This window comes from Stegastes partitus, unplaced genomic scaffold (genome assembly GCF_000690725.1).
Source record: "Stegastes partitus isolate 25-593 unplaced genomic scaffold, Stegastes_partitus-1.0.2 Scaffold114, whole genome shotgun sequence".
In the NCBI taxonomy this organism is placed as follows: Eukaryota; Metazoa; Chordata; class Actinopteri; family Pomacentridae; genus Stegastes; species Stegastes partitus.
In genome coordinates this window covers 318,834-344,206 of record NW_007577845.1, presented here as the reverse complement: position 1 = coordinate 344,206, position 25,373 = coordinate 318,834, and positions in this window count along the sequence as shown.

Sequence of the window (25,373 nt, the reverse complement as noted above, 5' to 3'; positions counted from 1 at the left end):
CCAGAGTGTTGCAGCATGAAGTCTGCTTCAGAAAGCACAGCGGCCACATTTACTTTATAAACCTCGTACAGTTGATGACAAATGTGGTTTACAGTCTAAACAGTGTTTTTACCACAAAGGGTGAGTAAAAGGTGGTATTTCTTAGTTTACAACCGTTATACTTACACTGTGGTTGACACTAAATGAGCTAAACAAGATGAAGTACATCGATACGAGACAGATCTTGTAAAAAAAAGTACAGAAAAAAACAATACACCACGGACACAGAGGGAAGACGTTTTTAGTGAAGACGACAGCAATAAAACACCTAAACATAAAGAGGACTGGAGCACAGGAGATAATAAACTGATCATATAGGAGCTGAAATCACTGTAGAATAAAGATCTTTTGACCCTCGATCAACCTCAAACTGACAGAATAAAAAGTACACATAGAGCTGCCATGACTGAATACAATCACATATTTATCTAATAAAACACATCATGTCGTGTTTCATGTTTCTGCATCAGGACTGCAGTGTTTTCCTTCTGTCTGGTCTTTACGATGCTTCATTGAGGACGTCTGCGCCCTTGAACGCTGGGACGCCTCTCGCCAGTTATCTCATGTGAAGGCAGCAGCTGATCTGTCACAAACTTTGAGCGGCGCACATTCACAGCAAAGGCATGCATTTAAAACAACAGCGAAGTCATGAAGGTGCTGCGTGACTTTTATCTTACATGTTCTGTGCAGATCGAATCCCTCACGATGCAGCGTGCAGCAGACAAAGAAATCAAAACGCAGACGCCAAGAAAACCGTCACTGTTATTTGTTAAATCTGCCGTTTTTTGTGCTAAGTTGAAATGTGTTGAAAAGGCCTGTGCAGAAGGCAGGCAGACGGAGTTTAATTGCAGAAACTAATTACAGATGAGGAGCATCTGGGTAAGGGAGGCGATTAGGTCCTTCAGAGGGCCTGAAGTCTGGACTGACTCATTGACGGCGCCGCCGAACGCCCTTCTCTACTTGTAACATCAAACATTTTCACATTCATCACCAGAAAGCTGCTCTGAAAGGCTGTAAATGTGTAAACAGCGCCGAGAAACTAAAACAAATACGGTGATACGAGTGCAGCATAACAGATTAGTGGTAAGTGAATCTATAGATGTTTCTGAGAGTCGGGGAAGGATCATTATCAGCTGCTTTCTAGGATCTTACGTCATCTTGGACCCTTTGAATTTGACCTAGATGGTGCAAAACAGCAACGAGACAGCACCACCGAGTGTCCAATGAGCATTTAGCTGTCAGTGAATTTACTGTCAACATGCAGATTGTTCTGCAGAATGTCTGTCACGGTAAATGTGCACAAATCTCAGTAAAGGAAAGAAAGAAAATGCTAATGGCAGAACAAACTGCTGCTAATACTCGATGCATCGAAGCTCTTTGGCTGGATTGCTCTGAGCTCCTCCAAGCATCATATTTATGTTTACATGCTTAATTAATAGCAATACTGAATGTGTGTATTGCTGAGAAAGTTGTACCTTAACACCTCTTTACCGGGGAGACTGGAGTACTGGAATATACCAGCGGATGCTGCTGTGATGCAGGTGTCAGGACTTTGCGAGGAGTTATAAACATATATGTTCAAGAAGTAGCTTAATAGCTGCTTTGCTTTATTCCATTTATGTAGGATTATTTTACACAAGCAGGGAACAGGAGGAGGCATCACCCACAGCCGGGCAAGAAAATAAAAAAACATAGGACAACCTAAAAACTAAATCCAAGGTGAGAGAAGCTCCATGAGTAGCATCATTATGTAGTCAAATATCAACGTGTGCACTTCAGAGGAAGCCTTGAATGTGAGCCCAGCTGCTGCACAGTACAAAAGAAATGGAAGCAAACCTGCATTTTTCCAGCACAACAGGCCCAGTTTGGTGTTTACTGTTGAGGAATTCAGGCTTTCTGCTTCAGGACAGGATGCAGAGGATGGAAGGAAAACCAATAGCTGCAACTCTGCCCCGGTTTGCCCTCATGGATGAGGCGTCAGGGCAGTCGGCGGCAGTCTTGCCCCCCCGCCTGATTGCCTCGATCCAAGAGGACAAGCCAGGGCCGAATGCTGCACAAGCATCACAAGAGATGAGGAGGAGGAGGAGGAGGAGGAGGAGATGGAAAGAGACAGTGAGAGAGGAGACAGACCAGAGCAAAGAGGTGGAGGCAGAAGAAGGAGAGCATCCTGTCCTCACGCTGCTGATGGAGGACGTCCTTTATCAGCAGGAAGGAAGAGAGCCTGACAGAAGAATAGCAAATATAAAGTTGTTCAATTCACCTTGTTTGACTTTGTTCCCTGATATTTGTAGCTGTGCACTAATATTATTAGTAAACAGGAGAGTTTAACTGATACGTGCACATTTTAATGCTGTTTACCAGAGATTAATCTGTCTGTGGCGTAATTAGTTTAGATCACATTAGTTGTTTGATCCAAACACACAGCAGGGTGCTGCCATTGGACCGTCCCTCCTGTTAAAAACCACCACGAGCTCTGGGCTTCACCTGTACATTGTTAGATATAAACATGCTTATTGGCCAACAGAATCAGATGTCATTATTGTATTTATGGAGGAGATGGCAAATCAGGCATTTTAACCCCTCAGTGACCACTTTGCCTTCTTCCCCCAGAGTTCAGAACCACCAATCGGGCCTGCTTTTATCTTTTGAACTATTGCAGTAAAAAACAAAACCTATTCAGTGTTTATTGTCCATCCGATGTGAGGTGTAGTGGTAGCCTTATGCCTGAGACAGTGCAGATATTTGCTGTAGTTTTTAAGACTTGATGACTGTTTGAGCTGAACTAGTGCCATCAGACAGGACGAGTTCTGCTGCAGACCTGCTTTATGAAGCAGCAGAGACGTCTGTTTAGCTGAGAGGTGTGAAAATGAATAAAGAAGTTATTGAACATATTACTTTGCAGAAGTTTAATCCGTCTTCGTACCATAATTACTCCGGTACGTACAAATGTGTGACATGCCTCCAGTTCTGCCGTCTCTCGTGATATTAAATTAGCATATCATTGCATACATATACGGATGTTTATGAAGTGACTGCACTGAATACATATTACACGTCTACGCAATAACGAGTTCATAAGTAATTCAAACAGGGTAATAATGTGCGGAGATGGTTGCAGCTATGATTACGCTGGACGTAGATTCTACATATTTCTCTTCTTGCTGAGACTTTGTCACTCAGATAAGAACTGGAGCTGTTGGAAAGGTCCAGTTTCATTTGATATGAGCTACACTTTGCTGCAATATAGAGTCTGAGAACCGAGAAGAAGGCGGGCGAGTTGATGTCGGAGGGGTTAAACACGGCGGATTGTGTGATCCTGAGGTCTGCTCAGGATGCAGCGTTCCTGCCGCGGCAAATGAGGCCACGTTTTTTAAAACAAGATAGATCGCGGCGGCCCATTATGACATATTTTGTGCACCAGTACTGACTGTGAAACATCCAGCCGTTGAATTGGGACACAGTAAGAGACAAATTAGATGACCTAGAGGCAGCGGAGATGGAGCACCTGTCGCCATGATGCATTGGTCACATGGGTGGCCTCATTTGGGATTGAAGCTCTAACCCTGAAGGATTACGGCGAATCTCTACCGACTGACAAATTCAGCTGGGGACTTTTCTTTTTTTGTTTGTTTTGAGGGGAACATACGGTTTCTAGTATTCCATGGAGTGAAAGTACAAACTGTTGTATCTCAGAACATCCAATCACAGTTGGTTTCCAGTGCAGCGCTCTCACTTTCCTGTATTGTTATTCAGCGCTAACCTTTGGCGAATTGAAAGCTAATCCTGCAGAGGACACAGCGACGCGCCGGCGCTGCGTATGACAGGGCTGTGATGTGTTGTGTTGAGTCATGCCGTCTTATGGACATCTGGAATTTCTCCGTGTGCGTCTGTGTTTATGCATGCATCCGTTATTAGCCTGGAAGAGCCGCTTAAAATGATTGACAAACGACAAATCATTGACAATCCCCAGACTAGAAAAGAGACAGTTTGCAGAGGTGAGGTAAAGACCGGAATATAGAGAGGAATAAAAACAGCACAGACGGATTTCGATATGAGGGTCGGAGAGGGTAAAGAGAGCTAAGAAAAATACTGTAATCCACTGAGGAAGATGAGAGTAATCTGGCAGGTGCGCTGGAACAAGCAGATGTTTATTTTCTGCCAGAGTGTCTCACGTCTGAAGTCTCACCTCTCTGCCGATCTGAAATCCAGATTTCCTTCTGGCCAGCTGATGTTTATTTCACCCTGAAGGCAGGGAGGAAGGGATGAGGGGAGGCGAGATGGAGAGGCAGAGGTAGGGAGCAGTGAAAAGAGCAAATTCAGGGGGAGTCAGAGGGATTGGATGCGGGGTGAGGAAGGAGGTGAGGAGAGGGAGAGGGGGCAAAGGAGGTAAGGCTGCAGAGGGGAGGACGGGAGATTGAAAAAAGGAAGGGACGAAAGGGGAAACGGATGTCAAGAGAATGGGAAGAGGTGAGGGACGGATCCCAGAGGAAATAAAGAAAATCTGTATCTACCATTTACTACTGAGGCTTTCTCTGTCACACACACACACACACACACACACACAGGTTCAGATAATAAACACATGAACCAGACTGTAGATAATTGCCTCATGGGAGAAAAAGAGCCTCAGCGCTGGATTGACAGGTGGACTGGTGTGCAGAGCAGCAGAATGAGGAACGATTTAGATAGCAGAGCACTGACACACACATTCACACAGCTCCAAGTAGACTCACACACACACACACACACATATATATAAATATATATAATGTATATAAGTCACAGCAGTTGGTGATGCACACTCTGCACGCAGCATACAAATGCATAAACACAAATACTTGAGGCATATTGGTCATAAGTGTCCCTTATGGGAGACGGATAGATGGAGTGGCTGGATGGTGTGCAGGCTGGAATAATAAGTTCACATGATTAGCTGCACACATAAACAAACGCAGATAAATGAGTGTGGACAGACGGGCGGGCAACCTTGTATGTCAGCGTGAATAGATGCACACACCAGGCCATGCAAACACAAACACATGCACACGCACGGCGAGGAGCACGGCGGCGGCGAGCGATCTGATTCCCAGTATTGACAATCATTATGTCAGAGTGGAGATGCACAGCTCATCAAAGGCTCATTTAAAGAGGCAGTGTGAGCGTGAATCCCATGCAGAGGTTCGTTAAATATTTTAATCGTCTCGGGTCAGTCAGCCAATTAGGGATTCAAGAGGGGATTGTGAACCGAAGCCACGTGGACTCACAAGCAGCTCGTTTATTGGACTGTTCAGGTGGATGTAATCACAGCCTGGTTAGGATATTTAGGTCCACGCTTTTCTTTTCTTTTTTTTCCCCGATTATAATATATTGGAGCTATTTCAGCTCATCTTGTCTAAATGCTTATCCTGGCTGGGTTTTGCAAGTGTGATTAACTCGGCACATGCCAGCACATCTGCTGCTCTGCCAAAGTCCCATCAAACCGGAGCTGAAGTTGTGTAGTTTCGCTTTGTGTGTAGGTTTGGTTCGTTTGTTCTGGGCCAAGAAAAAAAAAAAGAGAGTAAAGATCTTGCGTTTTAGTGTTTTTAGTGTCCTCACCGGCTTTTTACAACCAAGAGCTGCAAACATGGAAGTGATACCGACTGACAGGTGAAGTCATTTTTGGGAAAGCTTTCGTCATCCTGCGTCACAAGTGCTACATGGAGGGAATCAAAAACCTGGTGGGCTGACATGAAACATGCAGCACTTTCTTGAACTTTCTGGTGTCACGCAGCTCACCCAGAAGCTTCATGTGAGCAGCTTTAAAGAGAGAGAGCCTCCTTCTTCTGTTCGGTTCTTCCCCCGAGTCAAGAACCGAGGCAGGGGAAGGTTTCAAAGCATCTGTTTGTTGGTTTGTCTGTTGGATTACCAAAACCTACCAGGCTGAATCCCACCATACTGGCAGAAAAGATGTGGATCTGGAGAACTTTGTTTAAGATGTTTAAATACGATCTGCACTCTCTGAGGAGTTGTTTAGTGAATCCCTTATTGTCGCTCCATCATGAGCAAAATCTTAAAAGTGGAGAAAGTAACTGATGTCGAGTCCATCTGAAGTGACAAGCACACGTGGCCTCAGGATGGCCGGGTCCACGTGGTAGAACTCAGGCTGGTCTGCCCTCAAACAGCAGATTAATCAGAACAAACCAGAGCTCTGTTTGTGTGTTTTGGCATTTTCAGGTCTGATCATAACGCTGCTGTGATAAACCAGGCACATGCAAAATTTCTTATTCACGTTAAAAAAAAGGGTGCATGTGGTTCTTTCACACTTTTGGTTCTGCAAGACTAATTCAACCAAGTCCGTGAAGATCCTCAGTCCTCCAGGTCCTGGTTCTTCTGGTAGATTAATGGTAGCAGCTGGACCTGCTTGAGTTTCTTGAAGACGTTCCACCTTCATCCAAGAGGCTTCATCAGCTCTGACTGACTGGTTGGGAGTTCCAGATGCTGATATCCTAAAGGAGACATTAACACCTGAGTTTTAATTGGAGGTTTGTTGCTCCTCCCCCTCGTTATGTGGGTCGTTAGTGCTCCCCTGACACAGTGGGGTTCGTTAGGGTCTCTGTGGCTCGGTGTGGATGTGGTTTCATCTTCCTGGGGAGAGATCTTAGGACTGAATGCAACCAACTGTTTGTTTCTTATTTTTAATTTGAAAAACTGACATTTTGGATTGTTTCCGGTGCTTGATTCAAATTATGTTCTTATGTTCTAACAAAACACTTTGATGTTGTTTTGATGCTTCGGTCCCCCATTCCCGTTCAAATCGAATCCTCAGGTGGTCAAAGAAACGGAAAGCGCTTCGATATCGGTGTGAACACGTCTTCAGGGTCACGGGGGAGATTTATTATGTCAGCACATCAGACTGAGGCTGACATTATTATGTAATGAGAAAAAAAAACACAGTGAGGGAACACGGTGGAGGTGGTGGTGGTGGTGGAGGGGAATGGGTGAAACATCTCTCATCACATAGGACTTCAAAAAGTCACTGAAGCACAGAGCGAGAGACTCACAAAGAATGCGAAGGAGGAAAATCATCAGAGACGAAATGAAACTGACAGAGACACAAACAGAGAAACACGGAATGAAAGAGTGAAACCAAACAAAGCAGAGATGCAGCAGCAGCACTCTGAGACAGCAGTTTAGAGAAAGGAATTAAAAACCAGAGCAGAATGACGGAGAGCTAAAGAGGAGGCAGACGAGCAGCTGAGCTACTGTCCTGGAGGATGTTGGTGTTCTGGATCCCAACAGAACATCCAATGAAAACTGGGCTTTTAGAGCAGAACTGAAGTCCATAGTAGTTGCTGTTGGATCGATTATCGGCTTCTTGCACCGACAAATGTCTGATTTAGTGAAATCCACATGAGGATTTGTTGGAAACCTTCCTGATCCGGCCTGTTTAAGGCAGGCTGCGGTTAGCTTAGCGGCCGCGGTCGTCTGTAATTTAAATGTATTACGTTGAACTGTAATTAATATGTAAAGCGCTTCATTGCGGCAACTTGCATTTTAACATTCTGGCAAAGGGCTGCAGATGAAAATGAGTCAATCTTGGCTAACTTGTTCTCATTTACATTTTTATTGCTGCTGAAATATTTGCACTGTTGGTGATAAATAAATACAAAACAAAACGGCGACCGATACGAAGAGGAAACGGGAGGACTTAATGTTCTGTTGATTGTGGTTCTAATCAGGTGATTAAAGTGCAGGTAGACACGCTGAGGGGAGGAGACGACAGAGGTTGATGTAGCCGCTCAGCATTCCTGCACTCGACGCTGTTCGCTGTCACGACCTGCTGACCGGAGTCTCTGACCTGAAACCTAAACACGTCATTTTGTCATTCTGCGCTGAACAAATACACTTCTGCATGCGCTGTGGTGCCTCCGACACGACGGGAGAAACGCAGCTGTCACCGCCAAACATGATCCAATCGCCGGAAGACAGATGGGAACACGCTTGAGCCCACGTAAATTGCTGCTGGTAACGAGGAAATGTCACATTTCAGAGGTGCTCATGTCTGTTCTGCTGCCTGAATATGCTCATACATGAGTTTGTCATTACCTCCGTGGTTTATTCAGCGGGCAGGAGCAGTTAGGGTGATTAGTATGTAGCTGCTGGCTAAACTACACGAGGTGCAGACAGGTGTCAGGTGAGACGTCGACCTTGGAGGAGGTTATTCTTTCCAAATAGATAATCCTGTCTTTAGTTTACAACTATATCAACATTCTCGACTCGAAGCGTCCAATTTATTCAGTTCAGACAATCTGAAAACTAAACTATCAATGTTCAAATAATCATAGAAAGAAAGAAGGACAGAGAAGTGCTGCTGCCTCTGAAAACATGTGGAACACAGAGAGACAGAAAGTCAGCAGAACAAACTGACCAGCAGCCTGCAGGAAGATAAACAACATGTCTGCTGTTCAAACATTCACAGCCTGCACACACACACACACACACACACACACACACGTATCCATGATCCTTCATCAGTGCAGACAACAAAACACACACATAAACACACAGTCCAGCTAACTGAAACACACACACACGGTGGACACTCATAAACTAATACATGAACCACAGAAACACACAATAAGGACACGACTCCAGTAAACAGCCAGACATGGAGGAGGACCAACACAAGGAGGCGTAATGGACTCACATCGTCTCCTCTCACACTCACACCAGCAGTTTAATATCATATATCTACTATCTGTTTCCTGTTCCTCACCATAAGCAGCGTCTCAGTCAGACACTCGGATTCTTCTGCTGACGTCCACATTAATGACTATCACTGGGTTTCCGTCACAGTCACGCGTGTGCATGTATGTTTGGCTGAAGTCAGTCACAAACAGAATCTCCTTCACCTTTTATCTCCCGGTGCTCAGAAGTGCTCAATGTTCTCAAATCTGAAACATCACAACCGTTAACTCAGCTGATATTCTATCATGTTGAGACGCCGTTTAAATATTAATCCGTCAACAGCAACATGATTAAAGGAGCCACTTGTCATGCATACCAGTGTTTGTGTTTTTAAGGAGGGAGGCTGTATATATGTGTGAGTATCTCCAGCCTTTTCAGCTCTTTCTGTCGACCTCTTTCTGCGTCTGTTTCCCCTCCATTGTGCTCTCGGTATGTAAATATTCATTAGAGCTCTTTGTAACACTTAGTTCAGCTTTCCTTCCCTCGCCGTCTGCCCCCTGAACGCCGCTGCATGCGCCACATGCTGATCAAGTTTACTTCATTTGGGGAAAGTTCTGATTTCAGCAGGGATCCTGGTGAAGTATGTCTTTAATCTACAGAGTTTGACAACAGAGGTGGGCGTCGGCCTCGGTTATGCACTAATCCTTCTTTCTTTCCTTCTCTGGGTTCTTCAGCGTGTGTTCACATGCAGCCCGTCGCTGTGTGGCGGTCCAGAGGTTGTTCTGAGGCGCTGATCAAACTCTAATTAAGCGTGTGCACTTCGGGGTTCGTTTGTTGTCACAGGGACAACATCTCAGCCTCTGTTATCCTCTGCAAGCTTCCTGGAGTCTCTTTTGTCCCTCGCCGCAGAGATTGCTTTTTGTTCTCTTGTTCAAAGCAAGTTTATAATTTAATGTGTGCCAAGTCATACGCAGTGCAAAACTATATACCACGCTGTCATAGAAGTCTGCAAACCCACGAGTATGTCGATTGCCAAAAAGTTGAAATTGCATTTTAGAAATCAATGAAATACAACCTATAAAAATATTAACAGCTTCATGTTTGGCTGCAAAGTGACGTAGTTGGTAGCACCCTCGCCTCCCAGTAAGAAGGTCGCCGGTTGGCGTCCCGGTGTGGACACCCGGGATCTTCCTGCGTGGAGTCTCCATGTTCTCCCCGTGCAGCGTGGGTTCTCTCCGGGTTGTCCGGCTTCCTCCCACAGTCCAGAAACATGCTGAGGTTAATTGGTGATTGTAAATTGTCCGTAGGTGTGAATGTGAGTGTGCTTGGTTGTCTGTCTCTAAGTGTAGCCCTGTGATAGACTGGTTACCTGTCCAGGTGAACCTGCCTTCACCCTGAGTCAGCTGGGATAGGCTCCAGCCCCCATGACCCTGGTGAGGATGAAGGTGTAGAGATGATGGATGAATGGCTGCTAGTTCTGGAGAAGTGGTTAACCTCAGCCAGAAGAGAAGAACTGATATTTAGAAGCTCATTTCTTTACTTCTTTCTCTCTCTCCATCTCGTCTTGGCTCCACTTTGTGTCCTCTTAGCTTCCTTGATAGCATTAGCCAGTGGTAAGCCCAGATTTAAAGCAGTCCTCCCATAAAACACGACAGCGTAGGTCGCTTGTGCAGCAGCTCGTTATGTGCCTGAGCCATGTTTCACTGTGACAGCAGCCTGCAGTGGCTGCAGTAATCATGAGGAGGGCAACGGAGGACGTGAAGTGACACAGACGGGTGTAAACACGGGGGTTCGCTGTTTCCAAACAACAGCTAGTGTTTCTATAAGCATACGGTTAATTAATCAAACCCGTGACTTAGAGGGGGTTTTGACCAATAGATTTCTTCTGGCTGACATACAGAAGTAGCAGAGGGCAGTCTGATATTGTGTTGGAGATGTTACAGGTCCACATTTATTCAAACCTTGAAATGTTGGAGATTTCTGATGAAATGCAGACTTCCATAAGATCCTGGCGTTTCCCACCACGCTGTAGAGCAGTCTTGTCTGACACAGTAGTTCAGTTACTCGTTGTTTTGGTGAAAACCAAAGAGGTCAGCAAGTTTGCTACTGAGGTCCATCACTGAGAGAGAGTCAGGCAAAGGATATGAAGCCATAGTCAAGTGTTTTCAATGCCTGTGGCCACCGTGAAAGGCAAAACCAGAAAGAACGAGGAGTTCCATGCTGGAAAAGCACAAAGGTCACGGCAGGAAGCCGAGAGCGATCCCTGTGCTGGTCGTGTGAGGGGTCAGGAAGCAGGCAAGGTTCACCACCAAGGCCATGCTGATGAATCTGAGCAGTTCTGGTGCAGACAGCTCCAGCAGACACTGCACGAGGCTGGTGTCCATGGACCAAGGAGGACTCTACTTCTCTGAGACAGACGCATGAAGCTCGCTGAGCCTTCACAAATAAGGCTGATGCAATTTTACAAAAGTGGAATAGATTCAGTCTGCATTAAGAAAAACAGGCAGCGTGTAGATGAACAGCCTTGGGCGGCGTTGGACCTTCTAACAAGGCAATGAGCTGAAACATACAACCAAAGTAGTCAAGGAATGGGAAAAAGAAAACCAACCAGAGTCTTTAATCCTATAGAGAATCTGTGGAATGAAGTGAAACTAGAGTGAAGAGAAGGAAACTGCTTCGACCTGGAGATCATCAGTGGAAGACAAGTGGTCCACAATCCCAGTGGAGACGTATGGGAGGCTTGGTGATTAATATGAGAACCATTTGATTACTGTGGTGTCAGATAAAGGCTTTGCAATTGATTACTGAAAACAGATATGGATCATTCCTGACATGACATTTTAAAATGCCACGTCAGGAAAACAAAAAACGCCGAACCATGGGAAGGACACACAGCATGTAATTATGATGCACAGAGTTGAGGAGGAAATTAAATAATGCTCGCTGATTGCTATTGTAATGTGTCAGGTTTGATTGATTAGATGTGGAGCACATGCCTGGAGAGTAATTGATTCCTCTGATAAAAGGAGGAATGTCATCAAGTTGTGTGCTCTGCAGGACAGAACGTCTCCTTGACCCGCCGAACCCCAAACGGACCGAAAATGAAAGAAAAAATGAGCAAGACAGCGTGGGATTAAAGACACAACAGATTTTCTTTCCTAAATGAGGTCTCAAAGTGGGAAATGGCAATTTCTCCTCCACAGTGATTGATGGCATCAAACAGGACAGAAGATGAATTGGACTGAACGCCGTTTGTTTAGTTATTAATATCTCACTTGAAAACTTTTAATTCTAAATGCTTTTGACGGAAATTCTGAGTAAGACTTTGTAAAATGTAAATAAACGGCGCCGTGTTTCCAGGGTTGTACTCCACGAGCTCGCTGCCATCTGTGTAAACAGTTGCTACACTGACTTAGCGGTTAGCGGTTTGGCTTGTGCAGCCATTAGCAGCTGGTGACTGATGGACCTAGCACGATGGTTAATGAGAAATGACTTCCCACTGCACTGGAGTGGTGGCTGTGAGTGTGTGTGTTCGTCGGCTTGTGGCTTGCCAGCTTAGTAGCTGTCGTACAGGGCCAGTCAGGTGTGTTACAGGGAAATGCATGCTAAAGTCGTGAGCAGTAGATCTGGAATTTTCTATCCGGTTTAGTAGAGCGAGGCAGGTTTACAGGAGATGAAACACCGGTGGTTACCTGGCTTCTGTTTCTTATTCCGGTTGGAAATCTATGCTGGCATAAACCACTTCTTATAGCTCTATTTTATATCGCATACAAACTGCAGGAAGCCTCCCTGGCATCATAATATATGTTATTTCCATTAGCTTGTATCATCATTCACAGCTGTTCCCAGGTGTTTTGTGTAGTTGGAGAAGTCTCTTTCCTCTTTCTTAGGCCCTCTCTCTTAAAATCTTCACATTTTGATTCATTACACCTCGTCTCCTTGCTTTCTTCCTCTCCTTTGTGGCTCTCTTGGTGATGGCACTCAGCCTTGACATTCTCCACAAGTCCACGAGTGCTCTATATGACTGATCAGCATAATCCCCCGCATGTGAAACCTGCAAGATTTAATCCCGCCTGGACTCCTCTCGCCACTCCATGCAAATGCATAATTTGCCTTTGCACATGTTGTGTAATCAAAACCAAATTGTGTGTTTTGTGCCGGGCAAGCACAGTTACTCTGCCACATTAACATAAATACATTCCAAATAGGATGGAAGCAGGGAATTGATTTCTTGAAGGGAACTGGGTATCATGAATAATGACTTAGCCTGGCCTAGTCCTTGAAGTCCCCGATGGAAACCAGGCCAGGGCTCGGTGTGCTCCGCGGGGCTGGTAGGACAGGCTGCTTCTGACATCTAGTGGTGAAGGCAGCAGTTGCATGAAGGCCACGGTAAGCAGCTGAACGTGCATGAATACGTCGGTGTGTGGATGGCTGATAGTGAGCACAGATCTGCTGTGGTAGAAGAGATGCAGGCAGGACACGTTTTCCTCTTCTCAAAATTAAAAACTCCCACAACAGATAGAGCTTCACTAGAATAATGCTGCTTACACTGTCCATACTTTCTATTGTTTTCATGCATGTTCCACGAACCGTACTATTGTTTATACCCTGTTTATGCCCCCTGTACAGCTCTATATTCATATACTAGTGTGTTTATACCACCCTGTCCATACTGGTCGCTCTGTTTATGCCGTAGCATGCTGTATATAATTTACTGCTGCTGTTGCACTTCTGGTTAGATGCTAAACTGCATTTTGTTCATATTCTGTGCAACTACAATAACGTTAAATCTGATCTAGTCTATTTGTCCCTTTTTGACTTCCTGTCTAAAAGTCTGTGCACCAAACAAAAGGGATTCATTTGGAGCCCATGTCAAACAGTTTAATTTGACTTCCACTGCAGCCCGAGGCCCTGCCCGGTTTAACCATCTGATTTTCTTGCCTCCTGACACTTCCCTGTGGAGGTATTACAAGCAAGTCCAGCCGAGAGTCCCCAAAGGGATTACACAGCCCATCTCGCCCGGGAACCTTTTAAAACCGTCCAGGTAGATCCTCAGTATGTGTGTAGAAAGAAGGATGTATGGCCTGCTGCTGCCACGGTAACCTGGACCTGGGGAGGCGGGATGCACATGGATGGAGCACACAGGTCATACATACATACATACATACATACATACATACATACATAGGTAGCATTAGCATGGTGTGAGCTACCACCTGGTCATTCTGTATTCTGACCTGGGGGAGGCTTTAAGAAGATCTCGTCTATTCTTTGAATATTCGATGGCGTCCTACCAACATCCTGCTCTTCTTTTCTTTTAGTAGCATTAAGATGAGGATCTTTCAGTTTCTCCTACAGACGTCGTGTGTTTGTTCATATTTTATCATGTTTAAATGATGTGACTACAGAAAGTAGAGAAGCCGTTTTGGGTCTTTTGGAAACTTTCTTTGGGGGCAAATGTCACATCGTATTAATGAAAACTTTATTTGCAAATGAGACGGTGGCCTGTCTCCTCATCAGTGAGCCTTCTGAGCTCCTGATATGTAAAACATTGTGAAGAAATAAACAGAATCAGCCTATTATCGTGACAGTAAAGCGAGCTCAGAAACTCAGAGTTCTCCACCGATGTATAATTGGCTAGAAATGAATCATTGTCATAATACTTTGACACGAGCTGAATTTATTCGGCGTACCTTTTTAAGCTCGGCAGCAGGGCCTCTTAAAACACCGCTCACCAGAGGAGGCGGCGGTGTAATTAAAGAAGGGTGCTCACTGCTCAGAGGGCTGCTTCAGCTCAGATGATACCAGGTGCTTGTTATGGAGGATCGCTCCAATCGGGAGCTGCAACAGCGTAAAGAATTACAACTGGGAGCAATAGAGTCCACACGTGGAGTGTATTGTCTTTATTAGTTCTCCCCGAGTGCTCTCAAGCGCCGGGACTGGAGTACGATCACAAAACAACCACTTCTATATAATGTTATATGCATTTTAAAGCTTAATGTTTATTGGTCGCTGGGAATTTGTTTGACGATTAGAAATAAAGTATTTAATCAGAACGTTTATCCGTATAAACACGTCATTTTCATACGTGTTCCATGTATGAAAGGCTGCTGCCGTCTCATAAGACAGTTTATAAAACAAATGGCTCAACATATGATGAACTCTTTAAAGGACTAAACAGCAGGAACTGAATTTCAAGATCTAACTGTAAAATTGCATCACTTGACGGCAGAAGCAGCTAATACTGTACAAGCAGCTCAGTACATCTCGTGTGTCACCAGAAGGGGGCGCTAGCTGTGCTTCAATGACCTGTTTCACCTCAGGCAGGTTGTGCAGCTGCCTCCGGAGGCAGCAAACAGTAAAGAGAAGTCAAACGAGTTCATGAAGCACATTTAGAATCACAGGAGTTGAACACAACAACTAAATGAAGAAATAAATTTACAAAAAAACACAATAAAACAAAGAGAAACACAAGATTTAACACAATAACAGATGAAGTCAGGCTCTGTTTTTGATGAAGTCTTCAGCAGCGTCTTAAAAGTTTCTGACATTTCAGCAGTTCCTACATGAAAAGAAAAACTGTTCAAAAGATCAGCAGCAGCTCCTGCAAAGACTCAATTACCTCCAATTCTGTGTTTGGATCTTAAACATCTGAGAGCTTCTGGTTGACCTCAGTGCTCTGACAGAGGAAGAGCTCTGCTGAAGGAGGAGGAACCGGCTCGTTTAAAACCTAAAAAAAACTAACAATTAAATCCTAAAATCATCCCTGAAACAGACATGAAGGCAGCAGAAGGAGGTTTCTGCCAAAGCCATTAATATTCATGCTGTTGTTTTGGAATTATTAGAATATTAAGACATATTTTAAGATTAATAATAAAACAAATCATTTAAAAAATCAATGGATTCTTAAGGAATCGTTTTAAAATTAGTCGTATGAGCAAAATGATAAAAAATTATTTTTTTTGTTGTTTTTCCATAACTTGTGCTCTGACTTCATTTGTTCTGATTTTAGGTCTTCAACAATATATATTCTTGTGGAAATTACTTACAGTTTGGTATTATTTATTCCAAATTTTAGCGCACTGCATTCACTTCACACACTGACGGTAATTCAGTGAAACTACAGCGTGGTGTGAATGTGTGGAAACACTTCTGAGGATGTGGAGCTAACCTTAGTATCCAGTTTAATAATTTACTTAATCATATTTTATCCCTCATCAGTTTGATTATCCTGCCTCACAGCAATTAGCCGTGGATATAGGAGGCCCGGCCGGCGTAATGCACACCGGACTCAGATGAGACATACGTGACACATAAATCCAACACTCCAGACAGACCGCTTCATTGCCACGAGTCTCACTGGACTGGACTAATTAATGGATCTAATTAGTGTTTTACGGTTAAAAGCAGGTCAGCGGCTGATCTTCTGAACAACTGGAATGGACAACGATCAGCACGCTCAGGAGATACGCTCCCATGATGCATTGTGTCTTTCAGCGGTTAGAAAATGATTCAATTATGTTTAAGTATCATCAGAACGTCTCCGGGTTAAACACGAAGCTCGCATGAAGTCCAGTCCAGCTGCTGCAGACCTCCTAAGATATGGATCTTGATGTTTCTTAGTGTTGATCTTTCACTGCCTCCAGGTCTTCGTGGTTCCTCCTCCCTCTGTGTGAGGCAGAGTGAACCCCAAATAATGAACAAGGAGCTGTTTGTTGAGATTGTGTCATGAATTCAATTAGATCTCAGTGCGGTTCTTGTGATGTGTACTCAGCACTTAACAGGAACATTTCTCTATTGTTTCTTAACATAATTAGCCGCCCCAATGTGCCCACAGACCCCCAACTACATGAGGAACGCCTTCCCCTCGGTTCCTTCCTTTCTTCGTTGATCAAAGAGAGCGTGTTTGAACGAGACGTTCAGGTTTGCAGCCTGTTCAGATGTCAAAACAGGATAAGCACCGGGCCCGGCTCAGAAACGGATCCGTCCTCTTAAATTCTAAATGAGATCAGATGCCTCGCAGTGTGTCAGCTTTAAGTAGCTTTTACAAAAGTCTCATCTACAGGAAGCTGCAAGAGTCCTCATGCACTCCCAGCACCTGAAGACTTACATTAAACTTAGATTATATTTTTTTTTAATGTGCGGCTAATGATGCTAACATTACCATTAGCCAGACCAGATGTCTGTCAAACATGTGATGCTGAGGGACAATCAGAACTTATAGACACTTTAGAACCAATATGAAGCCAGTAACCAGTGGTTTGGGTTTTCCTGTTGCCTTTTGTACTGTATTGCATCTAAACTCAGTTGTTTGTTGTTGTTGTTGTTGTTGTTGTTGTTGTTGTTGTTGTTGTTGTTGTTAGCATTCCCTGACACACGACAGACTTGATATATAAAGTCATGATGCAGGTAATGTTGGAAACGGTGCTGCCATGGTGTGAACACGTTGTGTGTTGTATAGCACTGAGTCGCTAGCCTGCTTCTACCATCAGTTCATACGCTTTGATGTTGGTTCTGGTTCAGACATGTGCAGCTGGACTCCTGAGTTCTTGTGACCTGCAGTGTTTGTTCTACATTATATTCAGCAGCTCTGGTTTGGTTGCATTTAAAGCTCCGGACACTGAACGGGACTAAAACTAAACAGGCACAGCAGGATGAAGGACCCATCCATCATCTCTACACCTTCATCCTCACTAGGGTCATGGGGGGCGGAGTCTATCCCAGCTGACTCACTGTGAAGGCAGGTTCACCTGGACAGGTAACCAGTCTATCACAGGGCTACACTTAGAGACAGACAACCAACCACACTCACATTCACACCTACAGACAATTTACAATCACCAATTAACCTCAACATGTTTCTGGACTGTGGGAGGAAGCCGGAGAACCCGGAGAGAACCCACGCTGCACGGGGAGAACATGGAGACTCCACGCAGAAAGATCCCGGGTGTCCTCACCGGGACGCCAACCACCGACCTTCTAGCTGTGAGGCAACAGTGCTAACCACCGAGACACCTGCAGCCCAGGATGAAGGATGTGGAGCTACAGACGCATCATGAGGCCGACGTTAGACTTAAACGAACTCGTTAAATAGAACAACACATGAGACCTTTATGATTGTTCCTTTTATTCGTGATGATGTTTGGCTCTGAGCTTTAATGACTGAACACCAAAGACGCTCTGATGCGTTCTCACATACTGAGAACGTTTCAGGAACGTGGGTTTGGATCGACTGACACCTCCTTGACTCTGCTGTCATGTCTAAGAAGACTTGACACCTCATTACACTTCCATCAGTTGTTTTTCAATCTGGAGACGTTCTGTAGGAACTCCTAACATGGATCCAGCCGGCCTGGTAGCACCTGAATCACTTGTAACTGGAAACACTTGTGTGATGTTGTTAAAATGGGTCAGGTGGCTTCGCTGAGCGCAGATCTTTTGTTCTGACTCTATGAGCACGGTGCTTACTTCTGCTTCTTTCTACAAACAAATCGCTGCAAATCCAGCGACACCTCACTGCAGATTAAAGCGTTTAAGCCTCGATAATTAGACCGGCGCTGTTTTGATTTAGTGTGCAGGTATATGCCCGGCGTGTTCAGCTATCTCAAGGTGCTTCTACAAGGTTCTACTCTGTGTTTGAGCTGTTAGCTGAGCCATTTATAGCGCTGTGGATTTTCAAACACTTCAAGTCCTAATTAACCACAGCTTGTAAATAAAAGTCGCGAGGCGTCGCCGGTGCGTTTGAGCGGGCGTTGTGGTCTCACAGATGTTTTGCTCTTTGGTTGTGCATCGATGATGTGTGTGTGTGAAAGTGTGTGAAAGTGTGTGTTTATGGTTTCAAGTGACAGTTAAAAGGCAAAGTGAAGAGCTCCATCTGGATGAAAGACATACGAGCCGCTATTTCTTCTCTTTGTGTGTGTGTGTGTGTGTGTGTGTGTGTGTGTGTGTGTGTGATGCATGGGATAAAACAGGCCAATTACTATCCAATTAACTGGGCGTCCTACACACATACATGCAGACTGAGGATGGTAGATATATATATAGATATATATATACACCCGTAGACATACGCGTGTCTCTCAGCTCTACGCTTCGCCGTCCACGTCTGAAGATTAAGAAAAAAACAGGCTATTCATCACGAGCCTGGAGACATGGGATATGGGCCGGAGACACAGGTGAGCTCTGGAGACTGGCATACATGATAAATGAAGAAAACCTGTTATAATATCTACCTATTAATATACCTTTGATAGGATATGTTCCTACCTGTTCATCCGGCCAACAGTCCTGAGGGGTTAGAAGATAATTATGCCTTCCTGATGGACACTGTGATTGGGAGTGGGGGATCATACGCTGGATGAGAGAATGGGAAGGGGAAGCACAGAAACAGAAATCCAACCCTGTGGGTATCGGGACATTAATGACTACTGTGGTCACTGGAAGCCAGATACCTCTCAGATATAATATATTCTACCTGGACATAAAGGCACTAATCAGACCGTGGTCTCATCACCACTTGATGAGCCCGTCAGGTTGAACCCTTAATGGAGTTGACCTAGAAAGAAGGAAATCTTTGCAGAATATCATTATCGGGGAAGTTTTCTTCACTAGAAGTTAGTTCCAGGCTTGTAAAACTCCACTTCTTTCTGGCAGTGAGACGTTGTTCGTGCCCTTAAGACGCTGCATGCAGTTTTCTTCATATGAAAGGTCAGCGTATTGATCACTGACAACCAACAGAACTTCTTACAGTCCTGCACAGTCCTGATTAAAATGACCAGTTTTTAGTTCTTCTGCCTTGGAACAGCTCCTGGATGTATGACCACAAACTTTCAGGACATTCGTCATCCCCAGAGGATGACTCCCAATAACTTTAACAAGATTAGCCACTAGCTAGCTAGCACGAGCAAAAGACATTATATTTACCAGTATTTGAGACGCTAGCAACGTGCTAGTTTTTCCAAGACCAGTATTTACAATCATGCCGTGTTGGCACCGCTGGCAGTTTGCTAATCTGACGACGACGCCACGGTGTAGCGTCATCAGTCATCATTATCCAAGTGTTTGCATCGTTGTCTAGGAAACGCCTCTCTGGTCACTGGATGGTAGCGTCGTGGACGGAGACAAAAGGCCCAAAACATCCATTCTGAACACTCCTAAAGTGATGCCTTAAAAAGTTGCACAGACTTAAATTTAATACGTCTGATTGCTAAGAATAATAAATATTTAAAATATGCGAGTGAACGTTTGACTTTTCAGTGAGATCTAAGACATTACGTATTCAGGAAATGCAACGTGAGCTAGTTTAGCTTAGATCAGAGCGCAATTAGCTGGTGAAGACAGAAATCCAATTATTTCGTTGTCATTTTGACATAAAACATTTGTGACGTCGAAGTAATAGCTCTGCTATGCAATAATCAGCTGTTCAAGAAAGAAAACCCATAAACGAGGAGTAATTACATTTACATGGACTCTTCAGGCGTCCATATCTCCTTCTTAGAGGCATCGCAGCAACGAGCACCGAGCATCTGCTGTGGTGAATACAAGCCTATTTAACGAACACTGATCGGTGTCCAGAAGCAATTAACATGTTCCCAGAGAGAGACGGAGAGCCTTTACAAAGGACAGGAGAACGGAGAGCTCGCCGCCACTTGCCAAGCCCACAGAAGGAGACAACGCTCACCTGAGACCGAGAGCAGCGTGCTGTGGAGGAAAACTCACAGTTCGCTCTCTCCTCAGAAGCACATGGAGAGGCAGGGACGGGGAAGGGGAACGGCATGGAACAAAGGGAGGAGAAGGCGTCCCCAGATGGCCGGGCATACGGTGAGATGTGTAGAAGACAAAGCTGGCAAGCTGATGTGACATGGAGAGGAATACAGGGTGTGTGTGTGTGTGTGTGTGTGTGTGTGTGTGTGTGTGTGTGTGTGTGTGTGTGTGTGTGTGTGTGTGTGTGTGTGCAGGTCTTTGATCACTCCTCAGAGGACCATTACTCTCCATTTCCCAGATTTTTAATGAAGATCTCCATTGAAAACTAGAAACCGTACACAGTGCCTGGTAACACGTCCAGATCCAGATCTATATGTTGTAGTTATTTGCTGCTGACATAAATACTGTAGAAGTTGCTCATCCTCCGTCTATGTGTTGTTTCTGTAATCCTGCAGAGGGCAATGAAACACTGCTCTCCTCACATTTGTTCAAGCTCAGTAGTTCTTGCACATACATTTCATTTCCCTGTGATGTGTTGAGGTTAAAGGCTTACACGGTTTTCCTTGTAGCTCTGGATGGAGGCAGTTTATTTTTTCTTTTCTGGGCAAAACGGTAAAAACTGTTGGAAGAAATCTGTGCTAACAAGATTTTACATTTCCTTCCTGTTATCTTTTTTTTCTGGTTGCCTCCGTTGCCTCTGCAGATCCATCAGACTGTTTCTTAACCTCCCTCTGGGGAATGTTTACCAGGTTAGTGCGATGGCCCGCTCTGAGGTAAAAACAGAACCTTTAATCGATCCGACACTGATTGAGCTCCTGGCTAATTAATAATGCATCAGCTCGGCTTCACTCGTAGGTGCTTCAGTTTGCTCGATTGGAAACAGCTCTCAAGAGCAGATGGGGGCAGAAAAAGGAAAGCATTCCCTCCCCAGACACCGTGTTTACCTGGGTTATGCCATACTGCTGTAAATGTAGGTCAAGTGTGTGTGAAGAGAGTTCACTAATGCCTTCTAGCCCCAATGCCCCGAAGAGCGAAGCCCTCCTGGTCTGGTTAACCACAGATCATCAAAAACAAACGCAAGACAGGAGCTGTGTGCAAACAGGACGCTTTAGTGACGCTTTAGGGTCAAAAACTCAGCTTTTCTTTAAATGAAGTTGAAGATGGATGCAGATAATTCACAGTTTGATTCATTTTGTTGGTTTATTTTGGATCCAAATAGAAAAAGATGAAAATTTATTTCCATTTTAACTTATTTCAACACTAGATTATATGTTTCTGTGCCACAAACTGACATCTGATGCCCTGAATCCTGCTCATAAACTGGATTTATTGAACTTACCGTACACTATAAACGCCGTCTTTCCTTTGTTCTGCTGTTTCATACGACTTCTGCTCCACACCAGGCATATGCCATGTGTGCTAAAGCTGTCTTTATTAATCTGGAAAGTAGAATGAAGCTCAGACAAAAGGTCAAGTGGTGTCAAAAAGGCCAAGAGGTGGTGTAACTGAAGTCAATTATTGATTCGTCCGGTGAACTGATATGAATACAGACAAGCCGACTGTCTGAGGACTTGACTCATGAATATAAAGAAGGGAAGAAAGAACAGACGAGTTCTTTTCCTTAAAAGAAATCCTATTGTTTTCTGTTACTGTGTCTGTGGAAGTGTTCATCTACATTGTTGGGTATAGAAAATGTTTTTATATTAGCTGTAGTTCATGTCAGTGAAGATTTGATATTGTTATTGAACCGCCGTCCGTCCAGCCTGGACTCTATTAGTTTAATGAGCGTCCACACCAGCAAATCACAGCCTCAGCTACGCTAACGCCGTTTTGATCGTCCCTGCTCGTGCACATCGGCATGATGGTTCGCCTCGATCTCATCTAAACTGAAAATGATGTGAGAAATGTGGAGCAACATCACCTCCTAAACCTTCCAACCTTTGTCCTTTCCAGCGAATCGGCTCAGAAGAAATATAGCTGCTGTTGAGATTCTGAGCAGCTGCGCTTGCTAACTGATGTAAAGCTAATATTTTTTGACAAACCCAGATGGTTTCACACCTGTTTCCGTGGGCATAACAGGTTTTATTATCATGCACCATAATACATTTGAATAAGCAACACATTTCAGTTCTGATCTCGACAGTAAACAAGTCGCATATCAGGGTTTCTTTTTATTATCAGGAGGTGACATCCGGTTGACGACGTGCAGTTCAAACGTACACACCACATACACCGTGACCCTGTAGTCGGCTCGGATGTTGTCACAGGCAGAAAGTCCAGGTGTGTGATGCCAAAGCGAGCAGGTGTGACCGTCATGCCAACCATGCAACAACATTTAGGAATCATGAAGAAGATCAGTGTGTGAACAAACATGTCGGGCAGGGGGCTTGTGTGTTTCTGCTGAATTCATGAGACATCTGGCATCCCTGAACCCCCGGCCCTCTATTTCCAACACACACACACACACACACACACACACACACACACACACTGAGACCTGAATAATGAGGTGTCATGTCTCTCTCACACCCTGGGACCTCCATTCATGCCTCATCCATTCACGTCATCGTCCAAATCCATCTCTTATGCTGCAACTGTCCTGCGTTACACACTCTTTCTTTTCCTTTTACACACACCCACACACACACACACACACACACACACACACGGTGACAGGCTGGGGGTCAGGTCACGGTGCTGAGAGATGACGCTTCTATTGAGAATAATTACAGCTGAGGATTGGCTGCTCCCCGGCCCCTTCAGTATAAACAGCTCCCATTGGCCAGGCCGGCTCGCGCCTGGCCTACCAGCTGCCCTGTTTGTCCCGGGTGGTGTAGGTGATTATTATGAGTAATGAAGACATTATTTATCATAGCAGATAATTTGACAGCAGCGCTGGCTCTAGCTGCTTCGCCACAATGACGTCCATTGTTGAGGTGCTCCTAATTTATCTCCTCGTCTGTCCGGCGCTCTTGTGCGAAAATCACCAAACGCTGAGGTGGAATGAGAGCTACACGGACGTGACACCAGCCGCCGCCTTCCAGCCTCGTGGCTGCTCTGAAGTCATTTATGATACTGGTTTAAAAAAGATTTTAAGAATGTGCACAATTCAGTAACATAATGAAGTAGACAGAGCTGGTAATTAGAAATACAGCTTCTCGGTATTACTGTAGAAACAGTTTGACATGCAGATTTATTATATATGCTGTGGTGCCTTTACTACCACAATAATGACTGAATTAATTAATGTGTAGTTTGCTAAACATCTCTAGAAATACAACCAACAGAAACTGCACGCCTGCATTCCAATGAACAGACTGCACCATCCCATAATAAGCTTTATTGTGTCCCCTCGTTGTTGTGATGGAGGCTGCTAAAGTAGACATTTATTTAAGGTAAGATAACACTGGTCTGCACCCATTATGGTGTCAAAGTTTTTTGAGCTGATGTTGGACGATTGCAATGTGCTGGATCCAAATATTGGTTTTACTCAATACGGTCAAAATTTTGATTTGTCGCCACATTTACAAATGTTAACACTCATCAGCTTGTGGATCATTTAGCTCATGAAAAGGATTAGAAAATGAACTTTTCCCTCTAAAATCTGATTTCATCTGAGAAATACTAAATAAATCGATCGCTAATGTAAAAAAATGTCATCGATTTAGTGGTAAAATCGATTTTTTTAAATCGAGTTGGCATAAAAACCTGACCTGATACAGAAAAGCAGACGTCATGTTTGGATTCGACGTTGCAAAAATGTCCTAAATCAGTTAAGAAATCCTAGACACCTTCAAAAATAATGTATTTTTGTATCCCAGTGTAATAATCCTTCATTTCTCCCCACGCCAGGGGAATTTATATTTTTACAAAAAGAGGAACAGAAGAACACAGCAGGATTAAACATAATCATAATAATAATAATAATACGTATTTATATGAGCATCGTTCCCGTTTTAACACGTCCTCGTACTAATGTTCTGTTGTTGAACTGATTCAGCTGAAGAAAGCTGTTAATGACATAAATGTGATAAATTTCTTGCCGTATACGTCCTGAACGTGTAACTTTTAGCAGTTTTCTGTGGCACCACCTCCACCGATAGACGAGGAGGACAAAGAGATCCTGCTTCGAATCACTTCTCACAGCCGTCGATTCAACATTCAGACTTTTCTACATCAAAAATTCACAAAGAAAGAACAAATAATAAATCAAAATATGTCAACACTGAGTAGAAACGCAGTAGACAATCTTAGTGTTCTTCTATCAAAGACTGAGGAGGTTTTTTGTTTCCCTTTAAAAGCTACGAGTTCGTCCCACCGGCTACCGGAGCAGGAATGTCCTAGCAGAGTGTGTGTGTCTTTGTCTTTAGTGTCATCAGTATTAGTTGTGCGATTCAGCAGGTTAAAGTGACAAGGACGCAGCGACACGCGTGCCATGTTTGTCCTGCCCTGTAACCCCGGTTACCTGCCGGCTGTATCTTGCTGATGGCAGCTTTATAAGACTGGAAAGAGCTGCACAGCCCTTAACCCTGTGAGTACAGAGTGTGTGTGTGTGTGTGTAGGTGTGTGTGTGTGTGCACGTGCGTCTCTGGAGTCCGTGCACGAGTGGCAGCAAACATTACTGAGTGGATAGACTGATCTAATCTAATAAATTGATATTCTCCCTTATCTCCTGCTGAAATATTGGGGAACAGACAAAAAGCGAAATGGAGAAAGTGGTAATAAATAAAGGAGGGAGGAAGGTTAGGGTGCACGAGAAGGAGATGTGAGGCACAAATAAAGGAAAGGAGGCAGCGAGTGCAGGTGTAGGAGAGTCAGTAGATCGGATAGGATAATTTATTCAGCCTGTATGTATATGGTGTGAAGTATAATGCTATTAGCTGTGATTATATTAGGCAGCTATTTCAGGAGAGAGTCTGCACCCAGCTGCTATCACAGATGTGAGAGGAGAGGAGAGGAGAGGA